Below are 15,923 nucleotides of genomic sequence, written 5' to 3'. Positions count from 1 at the left end.
AAACCTGTTGGACGTGAGGCAACGAAAACATGGGGCGCCCAATGCATTGGAGAAAAATCAGGAAAAACGCCCAAGCCAAGGAGAGAATCGAGGACTGTACCTACCTACAGTGAATGCGATGGAACGGATGCCAGTACCAGTTTGGAGCCCACGACCAGCCTATCCAGACTTTACAGCCTTTCCAGCCGACAAACAAACAAATAAGCGTGCGCAGCCATAGAGCGGGGACTGAACCGATCGGATAGGAGCTGGGATCTGGTGGGATGGCAGTGGGACTGCAGTGGGATGGGATGGGGGCACGGAATGAACTGGACTTGAGCGTGATTGCATACAGTGGAATCGAAACGTAGAGGAAGACGGTGAACATGCCTGGCATAATAAAGGGGTAGAGAGCCCACAACAACGATTGCGACTGCGACTACGACTCCAGCAGAGCAAAGAAGAAGACAAGGAAGAGCAATGTAAATGTTTATGTATCTATGGGATACCTTACATATGTACATATGTATGTATCCCCCCATGCATGCATCTCCACACAAACACATGGGTACGAGTACGAGTGCCAGTCTATGTATTTACGAGTGTGTAGGCCTAGCCCCTGGTGGATCCAATCCACCAAAAGGTGACTGATCTTTACAATTCGACACTTTGACTTTACAAACGAGGGAGATGGAGTATCGGCAATCGGGAATGAGAATGGAAATGGGCATAGGTATGGGATGGCATGGGTTCCACGAGGTATGGGGGTATGCGGGAACCTGGACAGCGACTGCGACAGCGACAGCGGACAACGTAATCAAAACAAAATTCATCGAACATTGGCCCGAGTCGAAACAAAAACAAAGTTGTAGAAAATGTGATACCTGGTGGTGAGGTGAAACCAGAGGGCAAGAGGCCGAGTCCGAGGCCCAAAGAAGACATAAAACAAGTATCCAATACATAAAAAAAAGGATGCACGATCTGTGTGTCTGTGTGTTCGAGTCTCTGTGTGTGTTCGCTCTGTGAGTGGAGACAGGGTCAAGGCAAACAGAGATTTAAGTATTTCATCTTTTTTTTCTTCATTTCATTTTTAAGGAATGGCTTACGATGGATTTGCCTGGCTGAGCATGCTAATGGATTTTCTCTCCATCTGACAGACGAAGCGTTTTGGTTGTTGTTTTTTTGTAGTTTTGGAAGGCAACATCAAAGCTGCTTTTTGGTTTTTAGGAAAATGCGATAAATGTAAATGGATATGATGGGGTTAAGCAGAGTAAACCAGTTCTAAATGAAAATGTATATACGAGCACACACACAGCATGCAGTTTTTCTGGAAACTTGTTGAGCTGGCAGCTGGCCCGAGGATTCTTAGCTTTGATTTGGTCCGGTCCGCTTTCGTCCGCTCAAAAGCTAGACCAACCCTGAAGATATAAGAGCTAGAACCACAGATAGAACAGAGATCCGAGTGTTCTGCTGTGCTCTGCTGTGCTGTGCAGACACAACTCAAATCCATTTGCTGAGTATGCGTAATTTTTATGACGGAATTATTACATCATTCATCTTCATCAAGAGCGACAATGACACAGATTTTGAAATGCCGAAACGTGCTTATCAACTGCATAAATTGTTTTCGGCTGCAACTTCCAACTGACCATCCAAGCAGCCAAGCAGCCAACCAACCAGTGTGGAAGTGTGTGACTAGAGGGATGCGGGCTTTGGGGTTGCTGGGAAAAGTTGTCAATGCAAATGTCGTGTCCGTCTCCTTCTCTGATTTGTAATCAAATTAAATTCTGTTTGTCTAAACAATGAGAAAGGTGAGCGACAACAACAACAACATCTCTGATAATGTTCCGTCCGGTATTCATTGGAAACGCCAAAGTCAAGGAGGAAAATGCAGCGAGTTTTCCCACAGTTACCGCACAGCTCCACTGTCTTTCCAGGGAAATTGCCCCCCCTTCCTTTAACCGACAAAACCTCATAAATTCTCACTTCTCATTTTTTGGCAGGCCGCCGCACACAGCGTAGGAAATATGAAGCGGAAGGAGGAGCAGCGCCAGCGCTGAATAGAGATTCCCAAAATTCCTGAGATAATCAACAGCATTATCTGCTGATTATGTCTTTGAGAAATTCTATGAAAATTGCACCTTAAAGGAACCGACCCGAACCATCCCGTACCGCACATCACAGGACCGCACTGAACTTCGCAAAAAAATATTGAACTATATCCGGGATGATCAGCGGATGATGAGGATGCGAACACCCACCCCTGCGCCTCTGACTGTGTGGAGTGGTCGAGTATCCGTTTTCGCTCGGGCTCTTTTTTGCAAATTCTCTGATCATCAACCTCATCAAACCCTCGGTCACTTGAGGTTTAGGCCAACATTAAAAAAAAGAGCCGAAAGAGGCAAAAAAATAAAATAAAAACACCCAAAGAAGGAACCGAAAATGAGTGAAATAAACGTGAGAACATTGAATGTCCTTTGAGGATAAAAAAAGAAATTTGCTTGGGACGCGGCTCCTTATTGTTCCTGAAGTGCTTGTAGAGATTTGCTAGTTGTGTCCTTATTATGCTGCTGTCGAGTGTATTGTTGAGGGAGAGCATGAATGAGCCAGGAATTGCATGAATGAAGTGTACGTACGGACGTATGGGGACGGTGCACATGTACAATAAATATATCTGAAAGATTGCCGCGTTTTTAGCTGGAAAAAATGAAGGAACCCAAGCCGGATTCAGGATGCAGTCGAGGCGTGAGAAGGAAGGAATTTTTGCGGCCTTGCCAACAAGTCTATTAAGGTTCGGGACAAGTGTCTATGGGTTTATGTAACCTGGGTGGTACACACATTCCTCAGCCACTGGCACAGGCAAACACACGTGACATGCTGAAAGGCATGATGTTCGGTAATAACATCCAGCCCAGTAATTTTTGCGCGCCAAATCGCGTTGGGTAAACATTGTGTGAAAATCTATCTCATGGCTCAGCGTTTCTCACATCCTGCTCGCCTTTACCCTTCCGCCGTATGCAGATTGCCCGGCAAATCGCACATTAGAGCCCACATGTAACTCTCAGAAGCAGCAGTCAAGCATTATGCAAGCAGAACAGGGTCCAAGTCCGAGCCAAAAAGCGAACCAAAGCGAAGGTCGCCGTTGCCCTTGATGGACAGTGATGAAGGGAGGGGAAAGCCATTTGGGACACGTTTTTATGGAGGTGCGAAATGGCACATTCTTTTGGTCTGGCCCACGGAACCTGCCGCGTCATTGACTGAGCTGAATCCTGCACTGCGGACTGTGGCAACCTGCCCTGCGGACTGTGTCTGTGTCTGTGCTGCAACGCAAGCCTTTGCAATTTGTCACCTGAGGCGACATTCAACCAGAGGCAAAACGCATTCCAGCTGAGTTTTTGCTTTGAGCCCTGTCACCTTTTGGGTCTTTTCATTTGCCCACGATCTGGTGGCAGCAAATTTTTATGAATCGAACTCAGTTACTACGGTAACTCTCCGTATTTTTCGCCCTTCAACCGTTACACAAATTTTCATTCATAGCCTCACACTCGGGGGACCGACCTTGACGGGGTTTTCTTTTTCACATTTGATTTCATGAATTTATCAAATATTTATTAAATTTCCAATGAAAATATTTGTACTCAAATTTTTGGCCAAATCATTTCCTTTTGCAAAATGAACAAGTGGGAAAAACACACTTTCCCAGGCTGGGAAAATTGCAATTTATGCAATGAAAAAAGGTTTGTGATCTCTGACTCTACGGGAATCAAACGGATCCCCCAAAGGATTTACCAAAGATTCCGGGAAGAGTCAAAACCGAAAATACTGAGAGAAGGAAAGAATAAAGAAATCATTGAAAAAGTTAATTCCAATTTCAGATCACATTTTAGACCCTAATCTTTGGCGGGCGGATGGGGGCACTTCAATTGCTTGGAACCTGTCAACATAATTAATCCCAGGAAATTCTCGATTCTGGATACTGGAATCTGGAATTCCCCCCCGCAACAGATCAGCTGATGATGGCAGAGACGGCGGCATTGGCCTTTTGAATGAGGCACAAAATATGAACAATTCATAAGAAGAGAGAAAAAAATATTGTAGGCCTTGATTTCTTTAGCCTCTGTTTTGCTCGACATTCCCAAGGATGTGCCTCCAATTCTGCTGTTGCCGCTGTGTGTTAATTGTCCAGCATTGTGATCATGGATGTGGATGTTGCTGTGGCTGTGGACGTGAACAGGTCTGGGGCCATTAACAACAATCCAGAGAGCCACATCCACATCATCCAGAGCGATCCCACGGCTTGTCGCCTTGTTTTTCGAGCCGTTTTTTTATGCCATTTACACAGAAATCTTGCAACAAATCACGAGCTCCTTTCTACCACGAAGTGTGTGAGGGTATCTGAGCGCCTGTGTGTGCGTGCATGACCTTTATTCGTTTGATGTTAAAAAATTGTTCTACCTTTTTGCCCCCCTCGAGTGTAATGTCGGTTTGATTCGGCAATCTCCTCCAGCTCTCCCTCATTCTCTGTCGCTCTGTCGCTGTGAACCTGTGACGACGCAATTCTTTGCCATTATCAGCTGTAACAGCCCCTCAATACTCCGATTCCCGATTCACGATGCCCGATCTTTGGTCCTTGGATTGTGGACCTGTCCTCTCGCTGCACTAGTTCCTGATTCAATTTGCTTTTTATTAGGATGCCAGGGCCGAACAGGATCCCAAGATCCTAATTGCGGTAGAAATAGTATCTTCAGCGGCATTGAAGTTAATCATTTTGTACCTGCGGCTTAGACAGTCAACCCAACAGTCAGTCAGTCAGTCAGCTCGGAGGAGGAGTGGTCCCCGCGTAGGAGTAGAAGCCGGGAATCTGGAATGGTCCTGCAAATGGATCAGCCTCGATTTTCACAAGCCAAATTACTTTGCGGCTTTGTTACCTTTTTTCTCATTCTGATGGATACATTTGTTGCTGTATTTTTGGATCGTTATCTGGTTCTCTTTGTGCTTTCAAGGTTTATTAGGGGCAGGCGGCCGTAAAGGTTTCCAACGTTTTAACGAATTTCCTGTGAGAAAATCTCTATGCTCTCTGATGACCCCCTGAAGAACAAGTAATAGCTGAAAGACTTCTCTCGCTCTAACCATCAATCCATGTTGGGGGGGAACTTCGTACTTGCGTGCGTCTATGTAGTAGGTAGTTCTGGTCTAGAAAATCTACATAATGACAGGCCATCCAAGGAAACGAAGCGAAGGAAACTAGTTCAGATTGCAAATTACGAACCGGTATGGGTATATCCGAGGTGGCAACTGCAATTCCCATACAGGACAGGACATCGACGAGGAACACGACGGGATACGCCGGGACGCGTTGGGGTTCAGCAAAGGTCATGTCAGGGGCTTGCCGTGCAGCAACAACTTTGCATAAAATATTTGAAAATGTTTTCATTATGGTAAACAGACACAAAAGCCCAACAACCGACAGCGATCGTCATCAACCTCAGTGGAGGTATCCTAGAGACGGCACAAGCGAGCATTCCCACCGCGGCAAGGCGACAAGGGGTGGCCTTTCCTATCCTCTCCTATCCTTTCCTTTCCTATTCCATGCCATCCATCCTTTGGGATGTTGGCATATATTGGTGATAAATTAGTTTAATGGTTGAAACACCAATCCTAACCAGCAAAAAGCAAAAAAAAAAGAGGCAATCGACCGCAGCTGAGGCGGCAAAGCTTCCCAGTAGAATCCTTTGCCCTGGAGGCACCACTTTTTGGCGGCAAACACACAGTCAGGTCGTCTTGTACGTGTCCTGAAACTGATGGCCATGCACCAGTATGAACACACCCGGGGCCAATCCAGGCCACTAATGAACTGGCCAAACAATGCACCTCTACAGGTTGTTCAACGCTAAAAAGAATACGGGAAAAACTACATAAAAATCACGTCTTGAGACATTTTCACATCGCTGATTCCAAATAGACTGGACAGTGGACAGTGGACAGAGGACAGTGCAATTGCAGCGGCAGGACAGAAAGGAGATCAGTACATGACACAATTGCATGTTGCCGGACAATTGTTCGGCTCACGCACGTGCAATGTCTCTCTGGCAGTCAGAGTCGAGTGCGTATTGCCACGCCCATTGTCACATGGGCATTTTACAATATATCTAACTAATACTCCGAATGCGACACTCCTGAATGAACCCAGCCGATCCGAAACAGAATTACGAGGTATTTTGAATAGCGCGGCGGCGGCATTCAGCCCTCAGTGGCAAGTGCCTTGACAATGTCCTTTGTAGTCCATTTCTTGGTGTCCTTTGTAGTCTTCGTTATTGTTGGTGGTGGGTGTGTGGTGTTGTTGCAATTTTAGTGTAATTTTATTGTTATTAATTGAATGAAATAGGTTTTTAAATGCCTTTTGTTAGACTTTAAATGAATGGCCGGAGATTGCACAATCGAAAGGTCAGAGAAAACTTTCTTTTAGCCATGAAATATCAAACAAATTTTGATCAAAAAGAAACATTAAATTACTAATTGTATAAACATTGATATTGGATGGTCCTTGTGGATGGAAGTACATAGGTAGAAATGGAACCAATCTCTGATATACAAGAAATCTTAGAATTCCTCAGATCAAAAGGGAACACAACTACTCTCCAGACGATCATAGTTTAACCTTTACACACCAAAGAACACTCAAGTGGAAAACAACTGAAATCACTGTCTAGAGGATCACAGTTGAAGAATCTTAAGAGCAGCACAACATTAAAGGAAGACGACTAACCACGAGAGACTCCTGTAAGAAACAAACCATGTATGATTCTCCTAAATTAAACAGTAGGCACTTCCCATAAAGTATTATGTTCCCTTTGAATCACACCCCCCTTTAATGCTATTCACTTCAGTTATGGTTTGCCATTTTCAACCAACTTCCGCACAGCTTCAGGTCGGGCTGCTGTTTGTTTAACACCTAGTTCAAGGATTGGCGCGAACCAGAAAGATGATTTTTTACAGCAGACACTTAAAAAACACAGCGGAGGGAAGACAAAGTCAATGTCAGGAAACCTGTTACAATGGCTTGCATAACCGGAGCAACACCACAGCGGAGAAGAGCTGCAGGGAAAACCCCTTGCGGAGCGCGGCAGGTGACTCTCTCTTTCAACTCTTCAGGGCGCTGGTCTGGGCTCGCTGGGAGAGGCTTGTAATTCATATTTTCTAAACAATTTCTCTACGCAATTTTAACACTTTTGTTCGAGCCGTGCTCGGCATAATTTCCAGCATCCAGGCCATTGTCACCGACGCTGCTCGTATAATAAAATCTCTCTCGAGTGCTTGAAAGCCAGGCGGGAGGGAGACTCGAACAGTTTGAAGTGGCCGCGAGTCCACCGTCGCCGACTGTGTCACCTAAATGCGTTCCAGGAACGAGAGTGCCTCTCAAGACCATTCAATAAATGATTCTGGTCAATGGCTGGGAGTGGCCACAAATGAAATCCCATTGAGAGATGACCCGACAATGATAAAACCTGACTATGCCCGGAATGTGGTTGTGCCCTCAGCTATTTATGGATTCATTGGGTAATTTCTAAGAATTTTTCATAAGTATTTCTCCGTTTTTATCATATAACTGTTTTGATACGATACGCTACGTATGTCGGCATAAAAACGCAGCTGGGTGAGATATGAGGTCTAGCTTTTGGTGAGGCAACACCGGGGATACTCTTACTTTGAAGAAAAACTGTTTAAAATTCAATTTAGTTTCAAGTAGAAAAACAAGAACTGCGGATCGGAACCTTGCGCGTTGTAAGGGTATTAACATATGCAAACTGAGCAGAATACTTTTATGAACATACATATTCATGTACATACATATGTCAATGCATGTTAGCTAAGAGAGTCAGCTGTGATAAGAAATTCTTGATACCCTGAAAAGCGGGAAGCGGGTCCCTAAGGCCACAAACCAAAATGTATTTCATTTAGGAAACTTTGAGTCTTCCCTAGAGCTTTGAAAATGTAAATTTATTAAATAAACTAGTGAATATATTTATATTTCATTCAAAACATGGAATGTAGCCATTACTTGCGATTCTATATACCTTCACCTGCATTCCCCAAAACCTGTAAATGTAGGGTATATTTCATGGCATGATCGCGATGGTTGAATTGGAGCACTCTTTCTCAACTATAAACATATTTTGCTTCATTCAAAACCCAAAGCACGCGCCAGTTATGGTAAATATTGAAAGGAAAAAGAACAAGAAAGCCAAATAAATCAAATAAAATTAAATATATACAAATAATATGCACACATGAAGGTAGCACACTCATACCCATATTCGCAGTCGTATTTGTATATGTGCTTAGATGATACATATGTGTCTGCATGAATTTCTGACTGAAATTGTAGCGAATCGGTTGGCCAAAGTCACGGGGAGTAGGAGCAGAGGGGCATGGGTACGTTTTTGCACAATTCCACATTGAGCACGTAGCCGACATTTCCGTAGTAAGATATAATATGATTCTCTCTCGCTCCCCGAACTGCCACCAAAATGCAAACACACACAAACACACTCGGACACCCTTGAGATACGCTGGCTGAGATACATTCGCACAAATGACATACATATGTACATATGTTTTGCCTCCACATTATTTGCACTCCAGAGTATCATGCATAGTATGTGACTGTCTTATGTGTTCTTTTTTATATCCCGGGGTAGAGGCGGCATTCAAGGTCAGGATCGCTTCAAAAGAACTTTGTGCAGCGTGCCGCCGCCAACCATCCGAAAGTATCACTCAGATTGCAGGCGAAATGTTGGGGCTCCACGTTCCATTGATAAGCGCGCAACAATAACGAAGGATCGGAGACGAAAGCAATCAAAAATCAGTTTCATTCATTCATAAAAACTTTGTTTATCAGTGGCGTGGCGCATACATATGTTTGTGCATATGAATATGCGGGTCGGTTTCCAGAGGGGGGTGTGTGATGCCAAGGGGAAGAGAGGGTGTATACGAATGTATGTATGCATGCGATATCTGCCATGACGTCACTCCAAGTGCAGCTGGCGCTAATTCTTTATTATTTTTTATAGACGGTTTCCGTTTTGCACAACCCGCAGAGGCAGTTTCGCTACCCACACTGCCTCTGCCTCTGGGCCTGCCCCTGCCCCACACTCCTCCCCCGCAGACCCATTGACTGTTTATTGACTTGCCACAAACAGATAAGTGACATTTATCGACTTTTTACGCGCTTTTAACTGAGTTCAAATATGTTTGCACACTTCTGGTTCGTATCTTCGCAACCAAATGTGGCCATATCTGTATCTGTGGCTGCATCTGTGACGATATCTCAGTATCTGCTTATTTGCTTATCAAACAAACACCGCTTGGCAGTTGAACAGAGTCTTTATCGAGACCTCACAGCCGAAAGACCCATAGAGAGAGAGAGTGAAAGAAATGATTTCTTGCAATGGCAAACACCAGACACAACGAATTTCTCTCAGTTTTGTTGCTGCCTCCGACTTTATCTGTGCAACAGGCCATCATGCGAGATGCCCTATCGACCCGGCTCTCTGGGACGGAACCAGAGCTGAGAGCTCCTCCAACATGCCTTGCGTTATCGAAACGAAACAGCATTTATCTCTGTACAAATAGCAGAGGCAACAAACTTTCAAATGTTTGCACAGACTTACTTGGCAACATTGTTGCATATCCATGTCCAAATTGAAATTCTTTACTTTCATTTCGTTTGATTTCCTTCATTGCCTCGACGGTTCATTCATGCAATCTCTACCGCCGTATCTGTCGTTGGATTTTGTACCTTTGTGCTAAGTATATAGCAGATATTTGATTGGGATTTCATTGATTTACGATATTTGGTGATCTGTCCCGCTCTGCCTCTCCCTCTCTCTCGGTCAGTCAGTATCGTTTGGCGTTCCTGACCGGAAGAGTCGGTGTAAATGGTCATAAATGTCACCTAGGCATCATAAATTAGACTCAAATCTCGCGCTATCCAACAGGTTGACGTGTTAAGTATTAATTGAGTACTTTTTCGGAATAGCATGTGCATGGGAAGAATGGGAAAGACATCTAAAAAATTATATATTTATGTAGATATACCCAAACATGAAGAAGTACAAAAATGTGGCAAAATTATTTGCAAAATCTATTAATATATCAGAAAATCACACAATCATTGCAGATAAAATATCTTTCTTCAAATTTGTATACATCGGTAATTCATGATGAGAATAGACTTCCCTGTTCCTGCTCCTTTCTCCAAAAAAATGACACCTTACTCTTACCCGTGAGAACCTGCATTTAATGTTCAAATTGTTGTCCCTTGCGTCATCATCATGCCCATATTGGCCCTAACAGAAATTGACTCCCACGCACGCCAAATGCATCTGCCTCTGGGCAGGACATAGGCAGGACATGGACATGGAAAGGACCACAACTGGGCCCGACTACTCTTTCACTTTTGTCTATAGATAGATGCTCGCACCGTCTCCTTTCTTTCTCTGGCTCAAGTGGCCCGCGCACAAATTAGACTGTCTCTGATTGTCTTTTCCCAGCGCTGACCACTTGAGGATCTCCGCTGCCTCTGATGCAGGGACGCATGGTAAACGCGTACTACTACATGCACTTTCTTTGTGGCCAGTGGGAAGAAAATGGGAAAACAGCAACAACGAGAATTGGAAACATTTGTCTAAGAAAACACGAACAGAAACGGGCAACAACAAGTACATTGGCGACACTTGAACCGTTCGACAAAGCCCACAGACAATTTTCCTCTCATTTTTTGGTCACAATGGCCATTCCCACGATACTCTCCTTCGGCTGGCCCCTGGCACTGACTCTGCCTGGGTCCGGGTTGGGGTAGGGGACTGGAACTGCGACTGGGCTATCTATCGGTCGCACAATGCCTGCAATTTCAGATGGCATGGCAGTGCAAGTGCAGAAACTGGAGATCTTTCGCATGAGTCTGGGTCTCTCCACAGTCGAACATAACTCATGCTCTTCACTATCCGATCCAATCCGAGTCGTGTCGAGTCGTGTCGGAGTCGGAGTCGGAGACGGGCAGTGTACACTTGATATCCTGGCGTGTTTACTTTTACAATACTCTTTCTTCGTCTGTCGTAGTTTGCTGTCTACTTTATTATTATTATTACTTGGGCACCGTTTCTTTCCAAAGGTGACTTTGGGAAAATACATTTCTTGGCACACACTCACACACACTTGCCAGTGTTGGTCTTTGGTTTCGGCCAAGTGACAGCATCGTTTATGGGCAGGGACGGCAGGTCATTTATCTTATTTTCTACGACTGCGCAATTTGCTCTCGTATTGCCAGTGGAATAAATGCTTCTTAACGTTTCCCAATCCTCAATTTGCACGTGCATTGATCTCGATTTGAAGAGCGAGGGAGATTTATGGCCCTGCCCAAAATGCGAATGCCATGAAATCGTTCTGGGAAATAATAATTGATCTTGAATCTATAATTAGCTTCATGGAAGATGATTAAAAATCAATTGGTATGTTTTTCTTTAACAGAAAAAACATTTCTGGAACATTTTAAGATATTTTTACACGTAAAAATTAACTTTCATGAGCCAGATTTCTGAGATTTTAAGTTGTACTCGAAATCTGTTGCATACTTCCGTGGGTCATAACTTGAACGATCCAAAAAAATTATTTTCGTTGAAATTTTAAAATTTATTTCGATATTCTCTCAATTTTTGGCCACCAAACTCTCAACTCTTTTCAGCTCTATTCCTATTCAGATGCGCCCGTGAAGTCTACATCCTCCTAAGTCTCCTTTCCTTCTCCACAACATCCTCCTCAACTCCCTATACCCCAAAACTCTTTCTTCGCCCAAAAAAAACCCTATTCTCCTGTATACAATTGCGCTGTTCCACGAATTTCAACTACAACAACTCGAACTTCCTCTGGAAATGGTACACAACACATGGGCCTCCGCCTCCTCCCACATCCCGCTCAGCCAGATACGACTCCAAAACTAATCTCAATGCTTGTGATCGGCCCCGTATGTTGTGAGCATGCTCCAAAACGATGATCGGTGCCCAACTCCTTGCCGTGCCGTACCCCGTTCTACCACACCCCAACTCTTTTTGGCAGAACATAAACCATACGAAGACTTCCTCATTTCCGTTCTGTTTCTGCTTGTGTCGTGCTCGTTGATGTTTGGTTGTGGGGTTAAAAATATATTTTCAATTTTGCCAGAACATTAATCATAAGTGTCTTGCGTTCGTCGTCAACGCGCCCCCCAAATTGATGCTGGCTCCAGAAACAGAGACGGAGCCAGACTTCAATGAGAGAGAGAGAGGGAGTCCCTCCTTTTCGAAGGCCAGGCCGGCATCTAATATTGGAGATATGTTGTGGCCCCCACTCTATAGCTCTTTTCTTCATGTGTCTCTATCTATTTCGCCCTGTGTCTGTTTTTCAATTACTTGGTTTTTATTGCCTTGACTTCAAGTCTGAAAAGTTGACACTCTATCGTGCCTCTCGCCTTATGTGAGTGTGTGGGGGATCTCCTCTCCGAATCTCTCAGTCTCTGGTTTTCTGTTCTCTGACTGTGTTGGTGCTACACCGACAGCAAAAATACGTTAAGCTCATTTATGTTGCGCCTCAAAGGGGTCGGAGTGGGGGAAGGCACACACTCACACGTGCATACATATCCGTCGTCGTGTGCAGAGAGTGGCGCGCCTGCTCAATGTTGCTCGCGCGCGTTGAGACACGTTCTCCCTTTCTCTGGCTCGCTCACACACAGCCTACCTCTCCCTCTTTCTCTTTCTGTCTCTCCCTCTCTGTGTGCGAGACTTATTCTCGATGGTTCTCCCGCTCTTTGAGACTTCTGCCCGCTTCGCTCGCTCAACAGCCTCAAAGTTGTCGAGGCAGGGCAGGCTGGCAGGCAGCTCGCGAGGGGAGTTTCACTGGGAATGTGCCCATATCGCATTTTATCAAACATAAACACACACTCACAAACACTCGCCTCGCCTCGCTCACTCTCTCTTCCTGTTTTTCTCTATATACTCTATGTACTTCTCGCTCCCTCGCTCACTCTCTCTCTGTCTATCTATCTGCTCGGCAGATTTTCGTAACGGACAAATACATTTTTTTTCTTATGCACTTCGCTGTCGAACCCGCCCGCCCCTTGGCCCATGCCCCTGCCCGTGCCCGTGCGCCTGCCCTAACCGCCTCAACAGCTAAAAACAGAAAAAAGAATTAAGAATTTGTTGAGCCACACTCTCCTCGGGCCCCTTTTGCATAATATTTCGCTCATTGAGCGGGAGTTTTTGTTGTATTTTTATGGTTCATGGCGTGGGTTAACTGCCGGGGACCGATCCAATGTCCAATGTGGAAGGGCTGAATGGTAATACAAAGTCCGGGGTGGAGTACAATTGGAACACCCCCAAATACAGTTGGAAAGTTCCTCAAAGGGGGGAGATGTTTGTAGAAATATACACAGATCGAATTATCTATCCCCATTTCGCACAAGCATAATCCAACGTCAAACATCCGACATCAACCTGGTGGTCCTACGAATCCTGGGTGGAGCCGTTTCCCAGGACAATAATTCTGCAATTGTAACATCTCGAAAGGGGGAAAGGGGACATGCCAGCAATTGACACAATGGCAATAGAAACAGCGTTATTATGGTCCATTTGTGAGGATGATGGGAAGGAGGACAAGACCCCATTGCCGTATAGCCAGGCCCAGCACTTTGTCATTGTTTGGCGAGCGTGAGATCAGCACACGGCAGGAGCAGGTACGATCGGTCCCAGGATCACATCGCCCACTTGCCACGCTCGTGCAGCTGGAAAAATGATGGTGCAATCCGACTTCGATTCCCATAGCCATCATTATCATCCAACCATACGCAGCATCAGCAGCAGCACTTGATGATTTGCCGAGCCCTTTGTTGGCTTCGAAAATCAGGACAAAGGCCAACAACTCACCGGCAATACCAGCAGCAAGTTAGGGTATTAGACTGGTCCACCCAAAACACACACAGCTAAAAAACCGAACGGATAGAGAAACGAGAGGAGAAGCCAAGACAGTGGTGGTACGAATAACAACAAAAGTCAAACAGGTTTAGCTACACTTCAGCCAAGTCAAGACGGGAGGTTGGTAGGACGGTGGACAGGTCCCGGTGTACGTCCCCTACTGCCAACCAAAGCCACATAGTAACGTCCCATTTTCCCATAACGATGTCGCCAACAACAATTTCCATTGGAATCAGCATCGGTTTCGGTTCTGGGATTGGGACTGGGATTGTGTTTATGTGTTTGTAACAGCTGATTGAACAGACATTTTCCCAGCACTTCTCGACCGAACAGCTCTCAGCTGATGTCCCCCCAAGATGTCTCAAGATCCTGTTCAACCCAAAAAAGCAACGGCTTTGAGGTTCACTTGTTGTTTGCCTAACAGGACAGAATGGAACGGCAGGAGAAGACGATGGGAAGACACAACACAGCACCACAGGACGGCGACGGCGGCGACAGGAACACAAAAATGTCAAACTGTCTGTCCAACGAGGGATATCTCTAACTAGCCGTAAAAAAAACGTATCTTTCTGCCGTTGTTGCACTTTATTTGGAGTGTCAACGGCTAAGCAAAGTGCACAACAGGATATTTGTATGCTGTCCAAAGATCCTTTTGCACTTCTCCAACTCCGTCTGGGCTCTGCACTCGGTTCTGTGAGTATCTCTCAGTCCATTAATTGACCAACGCATTGGCAATGATGAGAAAATTGTGCGACTCAAGAGTCCGGCATTCAAGTGCCGCGCTTAGATTTGTCTACCGATAGCCGCATCCTTAAACCAGGATCACTTTCCCCTACTCAATGGGTATCGAATGTCGGCAGTCCAACTACTATCTCTTCCTCCCTGCATCTATCCATATAACTGTCACCGGAGGTCCACCGAACCTCTCAATGCACACGGCGCTTAGGCTGAGGACTTTTTGCGGTGGTCGGTGGGTTTATTTTTCCACGAAACCAAATCCAGGATTGCGCAAGGATGTGCGGCGGCAACTCCCAGTCCTAGTCCTCAGAACGGTTAGTCACAGGTGCCACACCCCTCTGAAATCCTGAGAATTTCCCGCTAAACCAAACACTTGAGGGGCCAAATACACGAACAGATATGAAAATCGCAACGTGAACATAACAGTCCCTTGTTCCGCCCTCCCTCAGGCTCTACCGCTGTCGATGCCGCTGCCGATCCTTAGCGAGACACAACTTGAAATGACAGCCAAGTGGACGTGTATATCGATTATGTAAGGCAAGCCTTGACCAAACCATTTCGCAGCCTCTTCAGGCGTATTGGATTACACGCAACCAAATGTCACTTCGGTTCTACTTATGGGTTTCTGCGGTCAATCGCCCTGACAAGCGAACTTTGCTTAACGGCCTCAGTGATGATCTCTGCGTCTTGGGCGACCCCGACTTCGATTGCCTGAGGAACCTCAGGATGTGGTTACGTTTGGTATTTATTTACTTAGGACCAATCGAGCTGTAAAGATTCAAGAAGTTTGCCAAAAGTTTACTTAGCCAAGGAAATGACCGGAACTTCCTTCCGGTGAAAGTGAGAACAGGAATCGCCCTGAAGGAAACGGAAGCAGCCACAGGTATGGGAACTTCAAAAGGTTCTCCCTCTCCCCCTCCGAATCAGCCAACATCATCATCAATCAAATCACATCCCATCTCGAGTCATCAAGCCTGCCCCAAAAGCAGCCCCAAAACAGACGCCAACTTTTCGCGCCAAAAATTGCGTCACACGTCCAAAAAGCGATTGGATTGCCTGCACTTTGGCGGTCTTCCACGCACACACACACACACACACGTACACTCAGCTACACGGAGCGAGGGAACCAAACCACACACATAACGATCGTGGCAAACGGCGATAACAAACTTGTACGTCTGTATGTACGCGTGTGTTGTGCCT

The 15,923-nt window shown here is 45.4% G+C and overlaps 1 long non-coding RNA gene across 2 annotated transcripts; it reads left to right on the top strand.

Annotated features, from left to right (window-relative positions):
* The first annotated feature begins 1,264 nt into the window (after positions 1 to 1,264).
* Positions 1,265 to 2,467, top strand: LOC117897313. Of its 2 annotated transcripts, none has more exons than XR_004649084.1 (2): positions 1,265 to 1,496; positions 1,983 to 2,467. It is a non-coding gene; the product is annotated as an uncharacterized LOC117897313 (long non-coding RNA). The 2 variants fall into 2 exon arrangements; XR_004649083.1 differs by having other exon boundaries at positions 1,265 to 1,790.
* Positions 2,468 to 15,923: the final 13,456 nt, after the last annotated feature.

Source organism: Drosophila subobscura, chromosome O (genome assembly GCF_008121235.1).
Source record: "Drosophila subobscura isolate 14011-0131.10 chromosome O, UCBerk_Dsub_1.0, whole genome shotgun sequence".
Lineage (NCBI taxonomy): Eukaryota > Metazoa > Arthropoda > Insecta > Diptera > Drosophilidae > Drosophila > Drosophila subobscura.
This window is presented reverse-complemented; position numbering and strand designations above follow the sequence as displayed.